Source organism: Macrobrachium nipponense, chromosome 7 (assembly GCF_015104395.2).
Source record: "Macrobrachium nipponense isolate FS-2020 chromosome 7, ASM1510439v2, whole genome shotgun sequence".
In the NCBI taxonomy this organism is placed as follows: Eukaryota; Metazoa; Arthropoda; class Malacostraca; order Decapoda; family Palaemonidae; genus Macrobrachium; species Macrobrachium nipponense.
The window spans coordinates 104,959,629-104,985,563 of record NC_061109.1 but is presented as its reverse complement, the minus strand read 5'-3'; the positions used below and the strand labels follow the sequence as shown (position 1 = coordinate 104,985,563).

The 25,935-nt window shown below is 37.5% G+C and overlaps 1 protein-coding gene across 12 annotated transcripts in view; it reads left to right on the top strand.

Annotated features, from left to right (window-relative positions):
• Positions 1-25,935, top strand: part of LOC135217422 (mucin-2-like) — a 463,906-nt gene that overhangs the window by 156,593 nt on the left and 281,378 nt on the right. The window contains exon 1 of one of the 12 annotated variants that reach the window (XM_064253272.1): positions 21,725-21,960. The exons of the other annotated variants lie outside the window; for them this stretch is intronic. The gene's annotated coding sequence lies outside the window, so the exon portion shown is untranslated. Of the gene's footprint in view, positions 1-21,724; positions 21,961-25,935 lie in introns of those variants that run through there. 12 annotated transcript variants of the gene reach the window in all.

Sequence of the window (25,935 nt, the reverse complement as noted above, 5' to 3'; positions counted from 1 at the left end):
CACACACACACACACACACATATATATATATATATATATATATATATATATATATATATATATATATATATATATGAACTTATTGTGATGTTGTCTCTCATACCCTCCCAATCCCCTACCTATCCCAACCCCACCCGGGGCGAATAAACAGGTTTGCAGGATGATTGTGGAAGGCTATCCTACCTTCTCATTCCCCTAACTACCCCGTCCCACCAGGAGAGGACAAACCGGTTTGCAGGGCGTGGGCGGTTGTCATATCTCCCATACTGTCACCCAGAGTAAGACAAGCAAGATACACTTGAATGTTATTAGTATAGATAGATAAATAGATAGATAAATCTTCATCGAAAATATGTCCTAGCATACATATCGTCGCAGTATATAAAGCGGTTAGAGTAACAAATATCAGTTGCTATGATAGCATACAAATTTAGGCTGGCAATAAGAGTTGTATTAATAGAAAAATGTGCTACTGGAAGTATAAATTTTATACTTCCATTTTTGAACATCTCAAAGGCATTATAGAAAAATATGTAATATGACAGAAAACGGAAATCTTGGGAGAATGGTTCTTCTTTTATATAAACCTATTACAGTTTCCATCGATTCAAAAGAATACTTAAAGAAAGAAATCATGTAATGATATAGAATCTTTCATTCATAAATCCTCAAGTACGTGAAACTGTGTAGGCTACGTTGTGTATAAACTTCGACACATGGATGCCTAAGTTTTATACACTGAATACAAGTCGGGTATCCTTACTCACAAGATGAGTCAGCAGAATAAGTAACTAGACTGAACATGTCTTCAAGTATGGCTTAATTGACAAGGTGTCCAGTGTCCGTTTCCAATTCCCTTTCCGGATCGCAAATAAAATCAGATATTGATTATAGTATGTCTAAACAGACAGTGACATTCGGCGAGCTTCTCGGCGAGCTTCAAACCAAGGCTACGTTACCTTACGTGGTATTAACGAGTTGGCTGGTATCGTGCTATGTAGTAATCACCGCCATTACCGAACACCACAGCCAAGGTACATACTACGAACTGTAGGAGTATCATTTAAATTGCCCTCAGATATGCATTGTAACGGGGAAATTATTCTTTCTCTGTGACTGGGGTATGTAAGTACTGAGAGGCATTATTAAATAAATTTTATCCAGATATAAATTACAACGGGAATATTACCCTCTCTCTCTCTCTCTCTCTCTCTCTCTCTCTCTCTCTCTCACACACACACACACAAACGCAAGCGAAGATAAAGAATAATAACTGCAATAAATCATTTTACCATAAAGGCAATGACATCCTTAGCACTCCAACAGAAATAACAAGGGCACAAAATCCCATAGAAAGGGGGTGAGGGTATAGTGAACAAAAAACATCATACGGAAAAACACAAAGTATTAAATGATAACAAACTATGAACAAGAGGAAGAATCGATTTCGGGACCACTAGATGCTTGTTGGAAATGTAAATTAATTTTGTTGGAAGAGCATTTAATCATTATATATTTATACACATAAGTGTGCATATTTAATGCATATTAACAAAAATAGCAATGCGTATACTATACATCCATTTGCAAAGGTGACACGTTACCTTCATTACTAAGAGAGAGAGAGAGAGAGAGAGACTAAAACAAAAAGCAACGTGCCTACTCATGTAATAGTACATAATTATTCGCATTACTTCATTTCCTTCATTACCTAACAAGTAATAACAATCAAATATAAAAATGGCCAGTCTGATCTTGAACTGTGACCTAAATGACCTTCAACGAGAGGACGTAGGTCACGTGCAATACTATAATTTCATTTTTTCCCATTTTGTAATAGTCATTTGTTATGCAAAGCTAACATCTACTTTTATCGATGTTAATATCGACAAGGTTACAGCCAGGAAGGAAAGAGTGAAACAATGAGATGGTATGTAACTTCGTCCTATATATAGTACTAAATTTCTTTACAATACTATATATATATATATAGAATATATACTATTAAGATATAATATTATAAAACAATAAGTATTATAATATATATAAACTATAATATATATATATATGATATATATAATATATTTATATCATAAATATATATATATATATAATATATCTTATATATTATCTATATATTATATATATATATATATCTATATATATATCTCTATCATCTCTATATCTATATCTATATCTTCTATATATATATATCATATATATATATAGTGTTATCTATAATATATTCTCTATATATATATATATATTTATCTTATCCCTCATATATATATCATCTTAAATAGTTATATATCTTATATATATATACACATACATACACACGTGTGTGTGTGTGTGTGTGTGCGAATGTTAAGTTGCCTTCGCGTCTACAGAGATTCTGAATGAATCATCTCTCGAGACTGAAAATCTGAAACTGCAGAGGAAGGGGGAAGCCTCCAAGGTCACGTTGTGAGACGCATGATTACATCTTAAGTGAATGAGCGAGTAAATGGAGAAGGAAACAGCTAGAAGTGGCGGAGTCGAGGAAGAGGAGAATGAGAGAGAAGGGGAGGTGGGAGGGGTTAAGAAGGAAGAAAGTAGGTAGAAGGAAGTAGGGGAAGAAAAGCTAAAGGGAAGGAGGAGTGGGAGGGGATGAAAGAGAGACAGAGAGGGATGAAATAAGAGATAAGAGAGGGAGGAGGAGTCTCATGAAATGTAAGATAAGACGAAGGAGGATAGAAGTGATCGTAGGAGGTGGGAAAAGAAAGATAAAGAAGGAGAAGAGATATTTTACCAGAGAAGAGATAAGAAGCCACAGAGGAGTAGAGGTATCAAAATCATTGGGGAGGAGGAGGAGGAAGGAGGAGGAGGAGGAGGAGTACTTGAAGGATGAAGTGAGGGAGGGTAGGAGGTACAAGGAAAGGAGGGGAGGAGGTAGGTACACTGAGAGAGAGGACTTGGGGCGGAAGAGGAGACTGGTGAGATAAACAAAGGATTCTTTACAAAGCAAATACAAATGTATCAAGGTCATACTAAAAATAAAACAAGTAAAAAGTGCCCAATCGCGTTTTCTGCATGATCCGTGGCTCATGAGCCTTTCAGTCACGACCCGTTGGTGGGCTGTCCTATAGTGTTGCCAGACGCATGAGTATGACTAACTTTAACCTTGAATGGAATAAAAACTACTGAGGCTAGAAGACTGGAATTTGGTATGTTTGATGATTGGAGGATGGATAATCAGCATACTAATTTGCAGCCCTCTAGCCTTATTACTTTTTAAGATCTGTGGGCGGACAAAAAAAAAAAAAAAAAAATAAAAAAACGTGCGGATGGACAGACAGCCAGCACAATTATTTTCTCTCATAGAAAACTAAAAGGGAAAACAAATAAGCGAGCAATTACTTTCACCGCTTCTGACGTAATGGTGACAATATAGCCTGAAGTCTTCATTAATGCTTTATCTAGGTCTTCTCTTCCAATTTCACATTTCCATTGCAATAGCTGCTCTCATTATGGCCCTATCGTCTTCCATATTCTTTATAACTGTGATTTTAATTCACTAACGCTTATTAATTACATAAGAATGTTAAGAACCTGTTGTTTTTTTTTAAATGTTATCATTATTCTCATTAATGTATTACCCCGTCTGTAGGGCATCTGCACCCTGTATATATAAGAGAGAGGCGAGCAATGAAGCAATGTGAATAATCGTGATCGTCCTCCTGGACGTGAAAATGAGGATAATGATTATACGCATTGCTTCTTCCCATGGCCTTGTAGAAAAGAAGAATTCAGGAAATATTAAGAGGAAATATTAAAAGATCATCTAAATGCATTTTCAGTCGTGCCAAGTGACTTACATTTCATGTATTTGCAATTTTAAACGTCATATATTTTTTTCTCACCGACTACTGTCAAGACATTTACGGCTGGGAAATGTTAAAACACATTTGATACTTATGGTTATTTTTTTTTAAATTATGAAATCTCATTTTGTACTTATTTTTTTATTAGTAATTTTCTAAAATTATGAAATATCATTTGATACATTATTTTCGACCTGAATATATAGAAGTCTATCATCCATCTCGTTATCTTTTATTATTTCAATTGAAAGGTCAGAGTGCAGTAGCTGGGACCGTTCTGTTTTGAAGCACAAAATATACAAAACATAAGACTAAACAAAGCTAAAAGTAGAACTTTTATCTAAAACATAAAATCCATCGAATCCTTTTACCATTAAATATTTAGCGTTCCTTAATCTCAGGTTCGGTTCTTGGAAGTTTTTCGGAGTCTTCCAGATACCCTAACTTGAATATATTGTCTATCAGAATCCTCTATAGAGCTCCTATCTCCCACCGAGAACAAATCATTGTGATAACTTTGTTTCGAATGTGTCTCCTCAAGAGTTGGTGATCTCAAGTGTTTGGACTTGGCATCGCTGCTAATGGTGGCAAGAAAGAGGAGGAACAGCTGTTTGAATCTCCTGAATGGATACTTCTTCGTTTTCTTTCTTTCATCTCAGCTCCTACTGCCAAGGACTAGCCTCGTTAAGTATATATTCATTATTATATAAAAGATGAACCCCATTCATATGGAACGAGCCCACAGGGACCATTCATTGACTTGAAATTGAAGCTTGCAAAGAATATGGTCTGCATTAGAGGTCTTTTTGGGTAAACAAAAATTTATTTTTTTCCTTTCAAGGCAAGAGACCTCGTGGGGCACGTGAAACGTTCGCACCGGTAAAACAAAATTGCCTTTTCGCACGTAACTTAATCTGGCCGAGATTTGATTTAATACGAGTGGATCTCTTTCAGAACTGGCGTCCAAGGCCAATAACCGGATTAAAGTATCTGTCAGAAGAGTTTAATTTAACGGAGTGAAATAAGAAAAGACAGATGACGGTCAAGGACGGACAAAAGTTCGGGCGAAACGAAAAAGGATGTTCACAGGGGCAGATGCGCTGCAATATCATTTTTGTTCTTAGATCAAAGGGAAGGGACTACAGTACATTCCAAAAGTCCATTCTCACGTATTTAGAACTGGAACACTTTCTACCCAGTGAAAGAAATGACAGCAAAATGCGCGGTCTTGAATGACAATAACTTTCGACGGCGGACAAAGTGAAATATAATACTAAGCTCAAACGCGGTAAGCAGAAGGGTAATCTGTGACTGCGGTGTTGCATACGAGAAAAAAAAAAATATATAGGTACCAACTGCATATTTGTAGCAGGAAAGAGTTGTAATACACTACGCTTGGGTTGTTGCATTCAACAAATGAATTCAAAATACCAGTAGAACGCGTATGCTTGCAGAGCCTAACCTAAGACATGAAACCCAAGCCAAGAAGTCTTCAGCTTTTTCTTTTATTATTCTTATTATTCAAAAGATCTCTAGATTATGACAGTTATCGTTTCAGTGTTATCGTCTGAACGTCTAAAGTGCTTCCATTGTGTACCTTGGGTAACAAAGCATCATATTTTCTTTATCAGACTTTCATGCAACGGTATTGTCTCTATCAGAGAGAGAGAGAGAGAGAGAGAGAGAGAGAGAGAGAGAGAGAGATTATGGGATATAGAAGACGGGCAGCCTCCAATGGTCTTGGCTTATGGATATTGTGGCTTTCTTTGTGGGTTAACCCTGTGATATCATGAACAAGAGGAATGTATTGTGATATGTGATATTTTATGCAAGACATTTTTTTTAGATAACTGTCTGATCTGCCATTTAAAAGCATAATTTGATCTACAAAGAAATCATCTTATTATTTAAAGAGACAATTGTTGTCTATGATTCTAATATTCATGCATCAGTTTAAAAAAAGTTGAAATGTCCACCACAGCATAAACGAAATATTTTATGATATGAAAAAATGTGACATCCAAATGCTATAACATCTAATGAAAAGCTGATATATTAATGAGGGTCTAACATGTCATTTAACTTTCCATTCAATGCAAAACTGTCGCTTCGCCGTTCTCACCAAAGCCCCACCTCACCGCAATAAAACACCACAATCTTAGGTCCTAGAAAATGGTCGCGTCGCTTTGTATCTGTAACGCTGACGAAGAAGTAAGAACGTCAACAGTGGCAAGTGTTGCGGCGTGGGCGCAGACACATCAGATGAGAGCATCAAGCTGGTGGGTGAAAAAGGGCGTAAGAGAGACAAGGACACTGTGAGAGACTTCAAAGGATAAGGTTACGATGGAATACCCTCATTAATGGTCCCCCCCTCCCCTCCCACTCAACCCCTCAACCCCTTCTTCTTCTCCCCTTCTCACCCTTTCCTCTGCCACCACCTCCACCCACAGACATACGATCGCATAAACGAGCCTCTAGACAGCGTCCATAACGATGAGTGCTATCAAGACCAAAAGAACAGCCAAAGCTTATTTGTTCTAATTAATCTGGAGACTATACGTTCTGATAGCGTACCCTTAAAGAAAGTAGATACATAAAACGAGATACGTTCTCATTAGCTAGTACGGAATATTCATAAATACTTCGTTCTCTTTACCCCTAAAGTGAGCGGTCTTGATATATCAGTGCAAATGGCAAACTTCTACTTTGCAAGGAAAAAAATGATCGTATAATAACGTCACTGGTTCTCAAAAGGATGCTAGGAAATAACAAATGTCTCACAGTTTTTCTTGGACGTATTACTGTATGTAACAAAATAACCTGTTGATTGATTGATTGATTATGGAATTTAGGCCTTGAGGACCAAGCGCCTGAAATCAGGATTATTCAGCGCCCCCAAATAACCTATTGAGCTGCGATGTTTACAGAATTACATATAGTACACAAATTTTCTCGTAATTTTATACACACTTTCTTGTTGTTACAATTACATACGTATTTGGTAAAAGTGACCAACAGATTTTTGTATATATATATATATATATATATATATATATATATATTGTATGTATATAAAGATATATGCCACGAAGGAAAAATAAACGAATGAGGATCTGCAAGATCTTTTGACGTTAAACGTCCTTTACTGATTCAGTTATACATATTGTATGTACGTGTAGAGGATTAATATTGCGTAAGTTTTGTGCACATAGGGTTCATCCAAATTCAGCAATACAACTCTCCATGTGTCAATAGTATTTGACTTTTCTTATCTTGAGAACCAACCACTGTTAGAGGAAAGGTTATACTGATGAAAATAGGCGCAATGTTAAAATAAGTATAAAACAGTATTGTAAGGTTTTACACTGAGTAGCAAAGGCCTGGTGAAACTTAGTGAAGCAGAGCACCCGAGATAAGAAGCACTTAATGAAGGTTGAAGACACCGAGCCGTAATGAAACAAATGAGAAATGGTCAAAATATATCTGCCCGTGAGAGAGACTGACATTCAAACGCCCACGACGACCCTAGAAGCTTACAAACACACATCTAAAGGAAGCAGAGGGCAAAACTTTTGAGTCTTTGTTGTTGTAGGATAAAAATGTAATCACCTTGTTATTGAAACTGATATCTTATCAGGGCCGTGTTTCTCTTCGTATTCTTCAGATAACCAGCGGGGTGCGGAATCTCCACCAGAATATTAATAGAAATTTCAGCTTGCGAGATAAGTCTCAGTAGAGGAATGTTGGTGTTGAAGTTCGTGTGGACACTAATATGCGTTCTAAAGGTGCACAATGATGGAAAGTAAGTGTTATGATAAATCACATGAATCTAATATAATAAACACGAACTAAAAAAAAATGACAGCGGGAAAGAAAACAGCCCTCTTAATACTAAAACAAATCAAACCCCAATAATCACTCAGCAACAGCTGAGGAGCGCTCTCTTCCCCTCAGCCTGGGGAGAGGGTTGTTTTAGGTTTTCATTTTCTTTAGAAAGCAAACACGGCCGGAGGAGGAAAGCCTCATTCCCCGGCGTTTTCCCCGACGCCCTACAGCCACTCGCATCCTTTATGGTTCTGGCCCTTCCTCCCATAGATCACATTACCTTTACATCAACGCCCCTGGTGATGAGTACGCGCAGAAAGTCATGAATGAAAGGAGTGAAAGAAATATAAATAAATAAAAAAACTCACTGGTTAGCAACATGAATTTTCTTTTTGTCTTCGAATGAATTTTATTGCTATAACGAACATTTACGAATTTTTGGAAGTACCTGTCGCATCTCCCTATTCAACAAAGTTATCTCATTTTTGCTGATGCTTTGATGTAGACATAAGGATTCGATGCTTTGCGGTTCATAAACAAATATTCTGTGTTTAGTCAAGTAACTGATCTTACGAATTATATATATATATATATATATATATATATATATATATATATATATATATATATATATATATATACGTATATATATATAATTCGTAGGATCAGTTACTTGACTAAACACAGAAAATTTGTTTATGAACCTCAAGCATCGAACTCCTTTATGTCTACATCTATATATATATATATATATATATATATATATATTATATATATATATATATATATATATAACGATATAACGAATACAGAATGAAGAGAATGAACTGTTGAACAAAAAGACTCAAATGACATAAAGAACAGAAAAATACATTGCGTACATCAACAGCGTTTTAAATAGTGTCCTCGCCTCGGTATCAATAAGACCCACCACTTAACAGCTCTCTGCAAGGAGGACGTAAGATCTCGGGCAATGGGCTGTGTGAAATCGTAGTAAATGAACAGTGAAGATACGGCAGCTCTGCAAAGTTCTTGACCTTGGCACCTGCCATGGCGATTCCACAAGAGATCGCAGAACGGAGATATCGTCTATCAATAAAATGTTTCCACTTAACAATATAGAAATAGATATGTATAATACAGGTGAGACCATTTGAGAAATTGACCGAGATCATTTGGGAGTTTTTCTGCCTTTTGTTTACGGTTTTACGTTCATCCCCAAGGGCTGGTAAACACGACGTCCCGCGGAGCTTTTTCTGAATACCAAACAAATTTTCGTGTGGCTGTAGTTTTTTTTTTTTTTTTTTTTTTTTTTTTCGTTAACTCTGGTGGCCATTTGAAATGGAAAGCTTCCGGGCTTCAGAACAGAATCATAATATATATATATATATATATATATATATATATATATAATATATATATATATATATATATATATATATATATATATATATATATATATATATATATATATATATATATATATATATATAAGCAACGTGTTTGGCAAAAAGAAAGAAATAACGTTATCAGATTTTAGGGAGTGACCAAAAGTTGCTTCTTTCAAGATTTTATATATGTTACTAGCATAACCCTGCATTCTTATTCTAGGCGCCACATTGTAGAACGAGTAACATGGAACTAACTGGTAAGAAACGGAAGTAAAGAAGTGAAGTTAATAGCAATTTATTTCTCCTAACGTTATTTGGAGCGGGAGTCTTCAAAGCGCCAGTTAAAGCTTTGGACCTTGAGTTAAAGAGGCCTTGAACTAAGCAGGCTGCGGTCTTCACTTTGAAGAAAATACAATGAAACAGCCAAGAGGAAGGACGACACTGACATTTTAGAAATACGTTTTTTCTCTTAATACTTATTCATGACTACCCAACAGATAAGAAACTGAATGAGTTTTGGTATACATTTCGTCATGAAACCAAAAGGCCACGAACTTTGACTGCACTCTATCACTGCACAGAATTGTTTGTCATAAGTTAAAGAGAGAGAGAGAGAGAGACCGAGAGAGAGAGAGAGAGAGCAGGGAAGTGGGTAAAATGGCCTCAGAGAACATATGAGTGAATAGATACATTAAGAGATGATTTCATGAACACACGGTTGATGAAGAGAGGCAAACTGTTAAAAAAGTTGACGTAACTGGAGACAAGGCCTACCCCGTCGGTCCGAGTCAGAGGTTGACTGACCCAGAGTCAAACTAAGACCAACCGTGGCTTAACCGTCCACTGGCGTCGCTTTCCAGCCTCCAAAGGCTTTGAAACAATCGAACATCATTTTTATGCGTTATGGCGGTAGGGAAGTAAGACAGGATGTAATGGTACAATATAAATCTGGATTCTTCCAGAACACCAAACCTTTCCAGCGTCCAAAAACTCTCACAGAAATTCCGTGTTAATTCGGATGTACGTCAAAACCTACTAACTCAATTTAAAAGCAAATTAATCCCAGCGGAGTTACTTTAATTTACTAACTTAGATTAGTTTGATCTAACTTCACATTAACAAGAATTTCTGGGAGAGAGGAGTGTCTATCACAGTGGCCTCTCCTAAATCCTGAAGGAAATAGAACATGGGAAACAACGCATACATCACGCCTACTCTGAAGTGTATCTACTCTTATAAAAAGATCAAAAGTTAATTAAAGGATTTCTTGAGATCTCAATTCCCTTGCGCATGCTAAAATAATGAGAGAGAGAGAGAGAGGATAGAGAGAGAGAGAGAGAGAGAGAGAGAGAGAGAGAGAGAGAGAGAGAGAGAGAGAGAGAGAGAGAGAAATTATTCATCTCGAACATATTATAGAATTTCCTTCAAATGTTTAAGAAAACGCGTTGGGATCAAGGGCAAGCCTGTTTTTTTTTTTTTTTTTTTTTTTTTTTTTTTTTTTTTTTTTTTTTTTTTTTTTTTAATTCGAGGCTGGTTAATTGAAAAACGATATAAGTTTTAATCTTATTTTTCAAAGAAATGGGTTGGGGAGGTTGGGGTGTGTGTGTGTGTGTGTGTGTGTGTGTGTGTGTGGCGGAGGATTAGGACTATAGCACAGATCTATACAGATCCAAGATTACTAAAGCTTAAAGGAAAAGGGCGAATTTCCGGTTGACACGGTTTGATTGTGGAAGACGTCTTTCGTTTTGGAATTACACTTTTACATCCTCCTCGGAGATAATTGAAAATTGAGGAGCAAAATGGGCTAGAACCGGGTTACCTGCGAGGCTGAGTACGAGGCGGTCTTTGTTCTAGTATAATTTTTTACTGTTCTTGCAGAAAATTAATCTTCTGGCACGGCTCTGCTCTACGGCAACAGGGAAACCCTTACCGGAGGGTCAGGGCCCTTGATTTGACCCTTGATGGGGATTTACACCTCTTCCAGGTCACTGCTATCGGATCCGTTCAGAAGAACATCAGTTCATGTCTCACCTCTTATACAGTCAGCCTTTGCGGAACCAGTGGTTATTCAGCAAAGGGACCAACGCCTTTACGTGACTTCCGAACCACGTCGAGAGTGAACTTCTATCACCAGAAATACACATCTCTAACTCCTCAATGGAATGCCCGAGAATCGAACTCGTGGCCACCGAGGTCGCAGTCCAAGACCATACCGATCACGCCACTGAGACATCTGTGATCTATCAAAATACAAAACTTAGCCTGATTTGCATATATATATATCTATTATATATATATATATATATATATATATATATATAACATATATACATCATATATTAGTATATATATATATTATATATTATATATAATGGTATATAATGTGTATATATGTAATATTTATTGGAAATTTGAACGATATGATTTATGAATCCATTACCTTTTCTATTTTGAAGCATAGGACGACTTTGAGTCGATAAAGCTCACATCATATCATGTGTTATCTTTTTTCCTCCAGAGAGAGAGAGAGAGAGAGAGAGAGAGAGAGAGAGAGAGAAGAGAGAATGTGTGTGTGCAAATAAATTATCCTCTCTTTCTCTCTCTCTCTCATCCTGACTGTAAAAACAACCACGCAGTGCTCGTGTTATGCGGAAGTAATATTACGTTAGAAAGGACAAAAATATAATATAAACCTCAGTGACTGTGGTCCCCTGCGCCATACAATGCAAGGAGTACGTTTTTTCATGTTTTTCCTTCCGGGATTATGTATATTTATGCATATAATTTTGTTTAGGTCTGGAAAATTAATATTTTTATAAAGGTGGTAAACACTGCAGTTGCAGGCTTTTACATAATTAAACGTTGTAGGTCTCTTGACAGTTTTTGGGGTTGTACAGATATGATGCTATTATTCAGACTTCACTGTTATACATTGTTATTATTTATATTTTATTGTTTCTCTTACTATTACTTATATTTTTATCGTCTCTTTTAATATTCAATTAAGCAAGAAATACTTGGCAACAAAAGTAGTTGCAACCCTTACCTTTCAGTAGTACTGAATGACCATTCCAAATCAGAGGCTAATTTTTAACGCTCAGTTTCTGATAGTGCCAGATAAAAACTATGAAAACAACGTGATTACCTATCTTTTTTTTACTGTTTAGATTTGTAATTGTCGCCACAAAAACACTAAAACTAAAAGACCTGCATAGTGTCTTCTTGATTCCTCAGCGATAGAAAGTATGAAGCCATTGGTAATATTAATATTTTTCGTAGCGTATCTCTTCCGAGACTAAGGAAACAATCGTTTTCGAATCATTCTTAGACCCTACGACCACTAGGCAGAGTTAGAGGAGCGCACCGGTGACGAATAGAAACGAGGCAAACTAGCTTACAAAATGCTCACAAACTCTATTCAAAGAAAAAAGCATAAAGCTTCCAATATGGTTCTCAAGGAAATATAAACTTCATTTATCCAGTGACAATTCACTTTGTCAGAACTAAATTTTTTAAAAGTAGCACAAAAATTAGAAACCGCTCTAGACGGACTGAAACTGGTCGGAGGCGTTCCAGTTCTAGAAAGAAAGAAATATTCATTAAATGAATTCAGGGTTTTGTCCATCGTTTTTCTCAGATTCCTTAAGTGTATAATTATAGTGCGTATGGAAATTAAATCAATTGGCGAGCGTCTGCTATTCTGGGTTGTTTTACTGATGTATATTTGCACGATATAATCTGAAAGTGAGATCCACACACACTCACCGGTCACAGTTTTCATAGAGAGAGAGAGAGAGAGAGAGAGAGAGAGAGAGAGAGAGAGAGAGGGCTAACGATGAACTATAAGAGAAAGACTGCAGTAGTGATTAGTACTAAAACGAGACAACGTATTATATATACAAAAATTTGTCTTAATCTTATTTACAATAAGCAATTAATAATCTTATCTAGAATACAAAGCAAGGAAAACACTTTTTGTAATCGAATACTTTCCAATCTTTTATCAAGACTCCACGGCGTCCCTCCCTTATAATGACTATTATGAGAGAATGTTCAGTCTTTTGTCGCTGGATCAGGCAGAAATCGTATATCTCTCCATGATAATGGCGAATTTTTAACGCGAACAAAGGAAAATTCTCTGCTTTGTTAAGCACTTTTCAGCCAGTTTCTTATATAGGATTTTATATTTCATTTGTATACGTAAGTGCTCACAATTTCAACCACAGAAATGGTGTCCTGACAACCAGAGGAATTTCACTCGGCGACTGAATTGAGAAAACTAATGGAAGTTAGACCAAGTAACTGAACGAATTTAATAAGATTTCAAGAAGTTAAACAAAATAACTGAGCTAATTCAATAAGATTTCTAGAATTTCAAGAAGTTAGACAAAATCACTGAACTAATAAAATAAGATTTCAAAAAGTTATTCAAAGTAACCGAGCTAATAAAAAAAAATCACAAGGTTAAAAGTTTTCTGCCGGCTGCCTTAAGCTAAAAGCGCGACTTTGGGTAAAAGGTGATCTCACCCAATGCTGCTCTGACCCGCTCAAACTTGTCCTCTATCCTTAACATTTGTCACCTGCGTTTTTCATCTTCTCTCCCTCCACGCTCCCCTACCCTACAAAATACCCACTGCGGTTGGGTCTCACAAATACCTTCATTCCCTAACAACAACCAGTAACCCCCGCCCCCATCCTCACCCAAACCCCCGCGGCTACCTGAATGAGTCTCCCAAGGAAGGAACCTCCTATTATAGGAGCCTCCACCACCTATACCTACATATTATATGCACTGCTCTCATTTCATTCCAGGCTTCCAGGTCCAGCTTCCTTAACAAAGCATCCGCAGCTCCGGGAGGAGAACGTTACAATTCTAAGGACATTAGGAAACTTGTTGGGAAAGTGAATCCTGTGGTTCCAACACGAACTTGTTTACGTATTCCTATAAAAAAAATGCGTTTTACTAAAAAACTTTGTCATGTTAAGAGAAAGTATAAAGTGTTCGAAGCCAGCAAGAAAAACTCTCATCGACTGTTTGTACACCGAGAGTAATTGTTATCTCTCATAAGAGAAATACTCAAAGTAATCATAACTACCAATCAATGCCAAAACGTCCGTTAATGATAATAAATAAAGATTAAAGTCTATTTCAATGCTAATTGTCATTTGGACTTCAAAATCGTTTCTCAAAGATATTTTCTTTGCTTAGAGGCAATTATCTTGTTATTCGTACTTTAAAATCGTTTCCCAGATTCATTTTCTCTTCTTTGAGGCAATGAGCTTGATAGCTGTCATTCTCGTGTGAAAAATACCAGCAAACTCGAAAGCTATGCTTAAGGAACAACTGATTTGCAATAGTTTTGGCTTCAACACCAACAAATGGTCAATCAAAAAATGTAAGAATATTTGGCTCTCAGAAAGTTTCACACAACACAGCTCTGCTTTACAAGCCGGATGATAGATCAACTTTATCATTCTTGTAGCCAGAAAAAAAATCTTTCCCAAGCATTTGGGTCCTCAGTTTCTAGCGCTGTGTGACAAACAGGCACTTATTTCTAACGGTAGCCGGAAATAAAGTCACAGGAAAAAAAAAAAAGTCACAATTTTGACTAGTAAAAAAAATTCACATTAATTCATGGTGACCTGTAATGAAGTCACGTGGATAAATTCACAATATTTCTTGAGGGGACATTATCTTTTTGATATTTACAGTTTTTTGTTTATGTTTTTACGGTAATCCCCAAGGGCTTGTACTAAACACGCCGCAAAGGTGGAAACATAACGAGTTAAAACAAAAAATCCCCAAGGGGCTTGTACTAAACACGCCGCAAAGATGGAAACATAATGAGTTAAAACAAAAAATTCCCAAGGGGCTTGTACTAAACACGCCGCAAAGGTGGATACATGGATACACACCGGGTTGAAATTTACCCTTGGGATTCACTATCTAGGAAAGATTAATGTGACTTGTTTGCCTGGGACATATTTTCCTGTGAGTTTTTTTTTTTTTTGTGGCCTTTTTACCTGTGACATTTTTTTACCTGGATTCGTTCTACCACAATACGGGACACTCGCGGGGGGGGGGGGGGGGGGGGGGGGGGGGGGGGGGGGGGGGGGGGGGGGGGGGGGGGGGGGGGGGGGGGGGGGGGGACAATCAATGAACTGCTGTGGGCGGAAAGATGTCAGAGCAACGTCAGAAAATGTGCCGGAGTGAGATCGCTTTAGGGAGAAAATAATTCTAGGAAAACCTCTTCCTTCGGAGTAATTCGATACATCGAATACAGAACAATTATTTATAGTCTATTGACATTTATAGCAACTATTCACAGTCACGCGTGATTACCGTATTTTTTTTTTTTTACGGAATCTAAACATATCCATATAGTGATCTTAACCAATAAAAGCTCTCATTTATAATGTGTCACATTGGAATAGTAATGATCAAAATCTCAATTCAAGTAAACAAAGATGAAGCAAACAATGAATATGAGTAACTGAAAACAGTGACAAAAAGGTCTTATGTTTATTTCTGCTTGATCACAATGTAAACAAAAGACATTCATGTTGTAGACGAACTGCATAAAGCAACGCGAAGCCAAATAGCGACAACAAAACAAATTTACAGCAGGTGTTAGCTGGACCTTGTATGATAATCCGTACTGAGGGAAAACTCCAGCCATCTTTTCGTGATTTTGTTTTTCTTAACCGGTTTACCCCACATTTTTATTGCTCGAGAGAAGAAGCCTTACGAGTACGAAGTCAGAGGTGAGGTGTCCGCCCGCAAGGTCACTTTCTTAAAACAGGGACAACCGGTAGAAACGGAAGAAAGGGGAGGGGGAGGGGGAGGGGGAGGGGGAAGAAGCGGGGAAGCCGGCCGCAGGGAGATTGGGGAAGGTATTGTAGGAGGAGCAGGAGGTGAAGGAGGAGGAGGAAAAGAGGGAGGGGATGTGAGGGGTAAAGGAGGGTGGGAAAGGAATAAGGAGGAGAGGAGAAAGAAGAATTAAAAGGACACCATTAATTTTCAAGGACATTCGCAACAACTTCCTTCGAACCTTTTTTTTTTTTATTACAGTCTTGCTCATAACAAAAGATTTCCATTTAATTATAATTATTTATTTTTCATTTTTGCTCTTCAAGTATTTCCTTCACGCAACAGGATTAGATCACGGTAAAAATAATAAAAAAAAACTTTACAAACGTGTTTTGCGCGATCTCAGGTTGGGACTTTCCCCAAATTTTTCATAGCCTCAAAAAGCAGAGATCCGTATTTTTCCTTGATTTTATCAACGATTCAGCCCTTGTTGTTATACATTTATGCACGTGCACCCTCTCTTCTTTACAAAATTTTCAATCGTTTGCACGTCTGCATTTAAAAGTTAAAAGAGGAATGAAAGATTTTCAGACGGTGAAACTGGCTGGAAAAAAAAAATGAATTCGCTGTCACTGGAAACTTCATTGTTGTAAAGGGAAGGTTGGGGTCCCCACAGTTTCCATTTGCGGGAGCTGGAATCCAAATTATACTTAATCCAATGTCCTATATGAAATAAATTTCTCAAAATCAACGGAAAATATCTAAAACCGCGGTTTCCTTATGTCTCCCATTTACTCGAAAACATCAACTGTATTTGGGTAGTATGACAAAGAAATACAAACAATGAAGCAAATAATATTTGAGGCAAATCCTCTCTAGATGATTTTGAAACCCTAAATAGAAATGGATCTAGTTAAGAAAGTCGCTGGTGTCATACAACTGCCCAGCTAAGCAAGCCTGTGCACCTCATCCTTCCGTATTTTGATTATAAAAATATTTCTATCAGCTATGCAATGATGGTAAAACCAAAGAAACAAAGCATGGCGTCATACTGTAAACAACTGCATTATCTAGTCAACGTAAAAGAAAATATATTCTCAACTATAGGAAACTGCGTTACATTTAACAATACAACTCACCCAAGAAGTATTTGCTGAAGGTATTTCTTCTGCTATAGCCAGCCATTATTCAACTCACGTTCAAAGTTAGTCGATTAAGCTCTCCTACTCTCAGAAATACTTGCGAAGCCTTTTTTCTTGTCTCAAAAGTACCTGGCATTCCTCGATACTATTAATTTTAAGAGGAGTGAGTTTAAAGTGTCTTCGGGGCTACTGTTATAATTAAGCCTAGATAAGTTAAAATTCACTAACGCAGTCGCAAAGGTAAAAGCAACAGCAACATGCAACAGTGTCACCACCAACAAAAATAACCATTATAAATACATTAAATAACAATGTCCTTGGTACAATGGTTATTAACTTCTGTCTCGCCAGCGAGACACGAGATCGATCTTGGCGGATGGGGTGGAGTGAGTCTTTATTGGAACAGTGGGTGGGGCGATATTGAGACAGTATAAGTCCCAAGAAGTTTGTCGACTGCAGTGGATTGCAGGCACTGTAAGGAAGGCATGGGCTACCAGCCTCATCCCAAAAGACTTAATGGGAACGAAAGACAAACTCTATGATCATGACTCTACCAAGGGGACTTCTCGTAGTTCGAGAAACAAGTTCGTTTTATACATCCTGCCTCGTAATATCTGCCTTGTCAATTTACATTGTTCTAAACTTCCAGAGGAATTTAAATCTCTCAGGGATTCACAGTTGTAAATATCGTTTAACTCCTCAAACTCTAATGAAGGGACGTAAATCCTTTGGTGGATACGTGCGCGTGTTAAGATACTCGGGTTGAGGTGGATACCGTGGCCACGATACAACCAATATACAACCTGAATGTTTCGAGCACATTTGCGCAATGCACGCTGGAAACAAATGAATACACTTCGCTAAAATTCAAAGTAAGACCTAAATAACAACTGAGGAAATGTAAACAGTTATGGATTTGATATAATCCCTTTACTGATGAGCTATGGGCAGGACATCTGACATCGCAACCTAGAACCTTGTCTCCATTAATATACTTAATTTTTGTCCAACCTGATCCGCAGACGGTAATTAGTCCAGTGCGACGATTGTAATTAAATTTTGGTGTGAAGGATCGATGCAGCAACTGTTACTGAAATATTTAATAGCTTTTATAAAGGGAGACAGATGGGCATACAGTATTAGTCCTCTTGGGTTTGATACGAATAAATAATTGATGTCCTGTGAAATGTAGTAAAAGGTTTTCACCAAACGGATATTGAAGTTGTAGGTTGAGCATACAAAGGAATGACGAATTTTTTATAATAAAAAACTAATGAAACAGTCATAACTCGAGCTAAACTAACGATAAACATCATGACGTCAAACGCTCAGCATAAATACCGAAATATACAAGATAAACATTACTTAAGAGTATCTTATGTGCCGGTATTTAGTGTAACATGCGCTTCCAAATAAATATAAACGAGCGGAATTATATTTACATTTAACAACTATTTCTTAAATAGTTGTTACATGTAAATTAAATAAAAAAAAACATAATAGAATCATCAAAATACAATAAAACAGGCGCAAATTTTTGAAAGTAAAATGTCTTTCTTTCAATGAGGTATTAACGGGAGTGACCGGTACGTTACTTAGTTCCATGAACCCTTCTGACAGGCATTGACTGAGGAAGCTCTTACTTTGTCGATGGCACTCTGTAGTGCTATCTTGGTTTACGTACGAATACGATATTCAATACCAAGCATACCTAAAGCACAAACGCCAACTGAAATTGTCTTATTGAGTTTAGAGCAGCTGACTTAACTACACTGGTTTAGGTACGTTGGGCTAGCATTAGCTGTTAACCATTATGCAAAGCTGTTGTGTTTGTTTCCCACTGCAGACGTCAAAGCTGACTGTATGAAACACGCGTACACAATTTGTGCATTTGCGTGTACTCGTTGCGTTTATAAAACCCACCCATATGCTCAATATATATATATATATATATATCATATATATATATATATATATATATATAATATATAATATATATATATATATATATGTAATATTTATTGGGAATTGAATGAAATGATATATGAATCCACTACCTTTTCTATATTGAAGCATGGGACGACTTTGAGTCGATAAAGCTCACATCATATCATGTGTTATCTTTTTTCCTCCAGAGAGAGAGAGAGAGAGAGAGAGAGAGAGAGAGAGAGAGAGAGAAGATAACACATAATATAACATGCGTTTTATCGACTCAAATTCGTTCTCTGCATCAGAATACAAAAGTTGGGGATTCAAAAATCATTCGAATTTGCAGTGCATTCAGATAATGAATGACAATGATTCTCCAAGGATATGAAGAATTTCCCAATCCCTTACTATAATGAAAATAAATGTACTCCACAAGAAAAGGAAAATGATGAGAAAGAACTCGGCAAATTCAAACGGGTAAAACCTTTGGTAAAACCGGACCACAGACTGCGTGACCAGGTGCACGGAGAACTAACAGGTGGAATGCGGAATCAAGATAAAGAATGACGAATAAAGGGAATAAAAACGGAATCAAATTCGAAGCCTAGATGGCTATATGCGTTCTTCCTTATTTCTTAATAACAGAAGGATAGTGAATAAACCATTAAACGTGCAGGCCATAAGAGTGGACGGCTTTTGAGATTTCCTAACCAAGTTTTCCAGTTAACTGAATGGAAATGCTTGATTGTATAAGTATTTGTTGGGCAACTGTGCAAGCTGCAGAGATGAACAACTTCCGTTTTATATGTGGCATAATTAAAACGGAAAAGTTAGAAATGTGCAAATCCAGGGTGCTGATTCTGTGTATTCACTGAAGGGGGTGTCTTCCCTGATGGCTGCAGCATGATTTTGCATGCCTACTCTTCTCAGTGTATCTAGAAGGTCTCCAGCATATGTTTTGGGAGGGTCTAGCTCTTCATGGAGATTAATGCATTTCCTGATCTCCTTTTTGAGTGGACAGTCTCTGTCATTTTTTAAGGTTTTTAGCAGGATGGATGTGTTTCTCTGATCTATCCTATGAGTCAGAGATTGTAGTTTTGTTTCATGTCTCAGGATGCATAGGTTGGTCCACATTGGTGCTCCTGTAATGAGTCTTAAGGCATTGTTTTGGATTACCTCAAAACTTTTGTTCAGTGCTTGTGAGATTAGTGAGGACTGGTGCGGCATACTCTACTGTTGATCTTATTGTCTGTATGTAGAAAATTCTGAGGGCATGGTATACGGCTCCCTGCCTTAGCGAGGTGATTCTTTTCATGGCGTTTTGTCTGCATTTGATCTTTTGTTTAAGTGTTTCTATTTCTTTGTGTGGTGAGAGCTGTATGTTGATGTTGACTCCTAGGTACATGAAGTTGTCTACCCATTCGATGGGTTCTCCCATGAGTTGTATTGGGTTCAGGTCTGTATTGTATTTGATTGCCATTGCCTTGGTTTTTGCCGTGTTGATTTTTAGTCCTAGGACTGTGCTTATTGTGGGATCCGAACCACATTCTATAGAGAAATTAATTTCTAATACCAGAAATAAATTCCTCTTATTCCGCTTTGGCCAAGCCGAGAATCGAACTTCGGGACCACCGGATTGATAGCCGAGCGAGAAATCCACTCGTCCAACTAGGAACTCACAGTGCTGCTGGTGATCCATCACGATGTCTTGGAGGTTCTCTATGCCGAGGGTTCATCCACAATTTAGTGTTAAAAGTACGAATGTAAATAAACAAGGGGAAGCACGAGACTACTAAACTAAAGACACAAATCGATGTCTGTTAGATTAATGGCCAGAAAAGTTTGTTGATTTAAATTGGTCTTGTGCCAGAGGCCATTCTAGCTCTTCTGTAGAGGTTGTATTTGCATGAAAGGATAGATATACAAAGGTCGGGTAATTAATTACTGGATATAGGGTCAATCTGCCAACAAACAATCCCAAGGGACACACAAAAATATCTACAAAATAAATCATATGATCATAGACGGCTAATATACATAAGGCATCGAAATATTTTTCTTTCTCTCTCTCAAACACACACACACACACGCGCACACATCTATATATATATATATATATATATATATATATATATATATATATATATATATATATATATATATATATATATATATATATATATATATATAATAATGTAGCACGAAGGAACACGTACTTGAGAATATCCTTAAATCCACGGCAGAAATGAAAGTGAAACAGGACTTGGAACAAGTACTTTTGTAGTATATTCTACATTTTCAAGTTTTTTTTTTTTTTCTTAAACAGACATTACGATCACGGTATTATTTCCAAGGAAGACGACATGAATCAAATAAGCAGGATGCTGCAAAATATGTAAAAGCAATCGTCCACACGCTAGTGACGAACCCATTGATAGGGGAACGCTGGAACGGCGGAAAAAGCGGATAAGAGATTTTCAGGATAGAGAATGCTGGGGGAGCCATAAGACTGGTAGTTGGGGAAGAGGGTCGGGGGGGAACTGAGATAACGGGGCTGGGAGGGGCTGTAGACATGGTAGATGGAACTTGGATGGAGCGTCACCTGGGTGAGCCGCATGGTGTCCCTCCCTCCGTAGATTCAACCCCTCCCCTCCCCTCCATTAATACCCCCCGGAGTTCTCCCTCCCGTCTCACTCACGCACTCACTCCTCCTCTCTCTCTCTCTCCCTCTCTCTCTCAAACGGCAGCGCGCTATGAATGTCCCTCTCAAGTCTCTCAGCCAGTGTTGTGCTGTTACTGATTGAGTGATGATGGCTTGATACTGGTGACTGACGGAACGGAAAAACTTGAGTGGAATGCAAGACTTCATTTTGATTTTAGAGTTGCGGGCATTCCGTTTTACGATTTGTAACATCGCTGGTGGATTGTGGTGCTTCGCGAAACCTTAGTTGTTAGTGATAATCGGGAGAAATGGAGTGGTGCTGTTTACGAGATTCTCAGTAAGTCAGACGTGTATTTCTTCATTACACTAATTTCACTGCTTCTGCACACTTAAACAATTAGGTATTAGACTTAGGTACACGTCAGCAATTGCTTGAGCTGATGCACTTGTTATGAATATGACTGAAATGAAAATATTAACTCGCAAGTACGTATTTTTAGCTTACCTAACAATGAATTTACACTACTATAATGGCAACCACACATTAACTCGCAGTAAACATTAACCACGTGCTTTCGCGAAAAAATATCTACGGTTATGGTTCGCCAAGTTTCAAATCGTATATCTCGCTCCCATTCACTTGATGGCCGGGAATGAATTAGAATGGTTTGTTGTGCTTGGTACAAGTTACACTCTAATTTAGGAGATCGGAAATGTCATGTATTGCGTTAAAGTTAGGACTTTTTTTCTGCTGTTTTTATTCACTTGGCCCATATAAAACTATTGCAATGCATGGGTCTACACTCTCTAGTTTATAATCAGTATAGGTACACTTCATCTAGTTTTTTTTTTTTTTTTTTTTTTAATTATTTTCCAAAAGAAATGGAAGAAAGTAACGATTATATGAAAAAAAATTGACCTCAATACACGTATAAACTTAATGTGTGCTGCAACGCGATAGATTTCTGGAGACATTTTTGAGCGTGCCGACGAACATAATTTTCTGTTCGACGTGTCATGCGACACAACAGGGTTCACCAATGGCTTTTAAAGGCAACATCATCCATCTCCGACGGAAACGAACCTTTCAAACAGAGGAAGTTTTTGTATGAAGCTAATTATATGCACGCATTGGAAATCAATTTAGGGGTGAGGGCTGCGAGGGAGATAGAACGCTAAACTGGAACGCCCACGTCCTCTTGAACCTCGTTTTCGGTGGGGAGAGGTCAGCAGAACTACTAATATAACGATGTTATATTAGTAGTTTATTCTTTGTTTTATTTGCAATAACAATATGTCATTATTGGGTAAGGGAAGGGACTGCATACTCCCGAGGAGGATAGAGTTTCTAACCTCCTTGCATACTCCGCGTACATTGCCATTTGCTATCTTCTCACCACATAACAGTGTTTTCTTTTGCTTGAATCCTGCACAGGAGTGAAAAGCATTATTGCCATTGCCTCAGGAGATAGTAGGACTCGCCTGCCATTTAAGGGATTTTTCTCCCACCAAGGGCTATACGTATCCCAGCACTGTGGGCGCTTCTGTTGCGTTTCGCTCATTATATTTATACCCCTAATCACTATCAGTTACAAAGATAGCAATCTACCGGTTGTACCGTCTCGTACTGCTGCGGTGTTAGTACTCTATGGAACTGGATCATACAATTATATTTAAGCAAAAGGCCATGCGCTGGTACCTATGAAGTCATTCAGCGCTGAAAATAATGTTGAAACAATTGTTAGGTGAGGGTGGAAAGTAAGATCGAAGAAAGGGAATATGAACGGAGGTATAGTAAAATTAAACAAAACAAAATGGTTGTAGCTAGGGGCCGAAGGAACGCGGCAAAGAGCCTTAAGTAACGCCTGATATCCACCGCATGAGGTAAACTGTCAGCACTAATTCCCTGTGGAGATCAGTTCTCTGTGGTCGTGAATGTATTGCTGATCCTCCATTGAGGGGCTTATTTTCTCTCCAAGGGTTCCACAACCCTCCACTAGATGCTCCCTTCCCTTTTGGTAAGGCGTATTACAATCCCAAGTCATAGTTACTTCCAATGGCAGCAGAGTCTGCCGAGTGTGACTGTGTAACATCACATTTCAACAGTTAAAGCATGAATGTGGCATGGCCGGTGTGTTATATTTCTGGACCCAGCACTCCCAGGTTAAGAGAAAGCAGCATACACACACATATTCATACATACATATATACTATATACACACATTTTATATATATATAAATATATATATATATATGTGTGTGTGTGTGCGTGTGTGTGTGTGTGCGTGTGTGTGTGTATCCGTTTAAACTTTATTAGTATACATAAACGGCCGTACGCCGAGTTTGCTGTATATATCATAATGGATACTGATTAACTACAGTCAAATATTTACTCATTTTATCGGTCAATTTAAAAGCGAAATTGAAATGCATCGTTTCAAAATAAACGAGAAAATACACAGTAGGGAATTCCAACCTTTTTTTTTCTTTTGTTTTTTAGTTCTATGTTTTCTGTTTTGCGTGTTTTTTTTTATCATAGCCGACCCATTTTTTTTCACTGCCGACCCAGAAATGTTGACGTTAAAAATTCACAACTAAATCCGGAAATTATTAAGAGTTCCACGAAAAGTATAATTTTTCGACGGGGTTGTGATTTTAATTACAACCTACTTTTTCTTCGAAAACTTTCCCGTTGTTTTCAAGTGGCACAGGGCCAATGCAGCACTAGAAATAATCTGTCTGGGATTAGCAAGAAGTTTTGGAACCTATTTCATCACCACACACACACACACACACACAACACACACACACACACACACACACACACACACATATATATATATATATATATATTATATATATATACATACATATATATATAAATATATATGTGTATGTAGATTACACCACAATTAGTTAACTACACAGATAGTTCAATATCGATGTTGCGAAATAGTATTTAATTTTCTTAGATACAGTAAGATTCATTATCTTGAAGTTTAAAGTTATACAAACATTTCATGGTATCAGAATTTCTATAGATAATCCCATATTCACGAAAACATACTTTTTCTGTTTCATTTATATAACTGAAATGGGTGGAAAGTTAGCTGTTTACCCGTAATCTCAAGTGTTTTAAAAAAAATAAAAATACGTGCATGATAAGTACTAGTATACGGATCCCGGTATCGTTTCACTATATAATTATTTCAAGAGCTTATGAAGAGGATGGCTATCTTCAATTGATAAGTTTATGATATTTCTGTTACCGTGGGAGTTCATTCCTTAGAATGTTTTGTACTGTCTAAATGCAGCTTTTAATCTTTCCTGTGACATCAAATCTATCTCTATTTCATTGAAACCAGACCAGATCGCAAATTCCCGAGAAGCATACGAGTATTGTACCAGCCCCGTTTTTTTTCTCTCTCTCTCTCCGTGCCACAAGGTTAGGATGGGTTAGGTTAGGTGAGTTCCTAAATAAATCCCTGGTTATTGTTGGGAGAGAGAAACATAATGAGATTGTTTTCAAAAAGATTCTATGGTTAGTTTTTAAGATATGGCGTCCCGCTTTTTTCACGGAAGGTTTCGGTACTCGGTTACAGTTATAGGGGATATACGACCCGATCCTATGAGAGAGAGAGAGAGAGAGAGAGAGAGAGAGAGAGAGAGAGAGAGAATAATTTGACACCCCCCTTGAATACACATTCCATGAAATGCTGGTGAAATGTCTAGGTATTTACACTGACATATTCCGAATTTCCTTCAAAATGAGGCTTATCAAAGCTTGCCTCCGATGTATAAGACCATGGTCCAAATATACGACGACTGTCTGTATGTTCATATGCATCGGGTATAAACTTGAGCTGCAGGGGTGAGCAATGTTCCTGTCAATAGTAAGCGCTCACTTCATCCAAACAAGTACAAAAAGCACCTATGATTTGGTAATTATTAAAAGTGTTCCCTATTTGAATGTAAAAAGGCTCGGTATTATTTCCTGAATTCATGAATTTCATTATTAGAAAATACCTGATCATTTTAATTCGAGCACTCCACATAATTTAAGCGCAAAATTTAATAAGCTAAAAAGTTGGTATATGTAGTTTGCATGGCGGGGCCACAAGCACGAGAACTACAGGTGATGACAGCCATGCAAACAGGAAGGGAGGGGGCTTCATCACAAGAGCACAGGGGCCATGGACATGTCACTTGCATTATTCTCGAAGTGGACCTTTGTGTTATTCAAAAGATAGTGGGGAGATAACAGATAACGGCGCTGAGTTTTCAGCGGCGATAAGAAAGATACGAAGCTCGT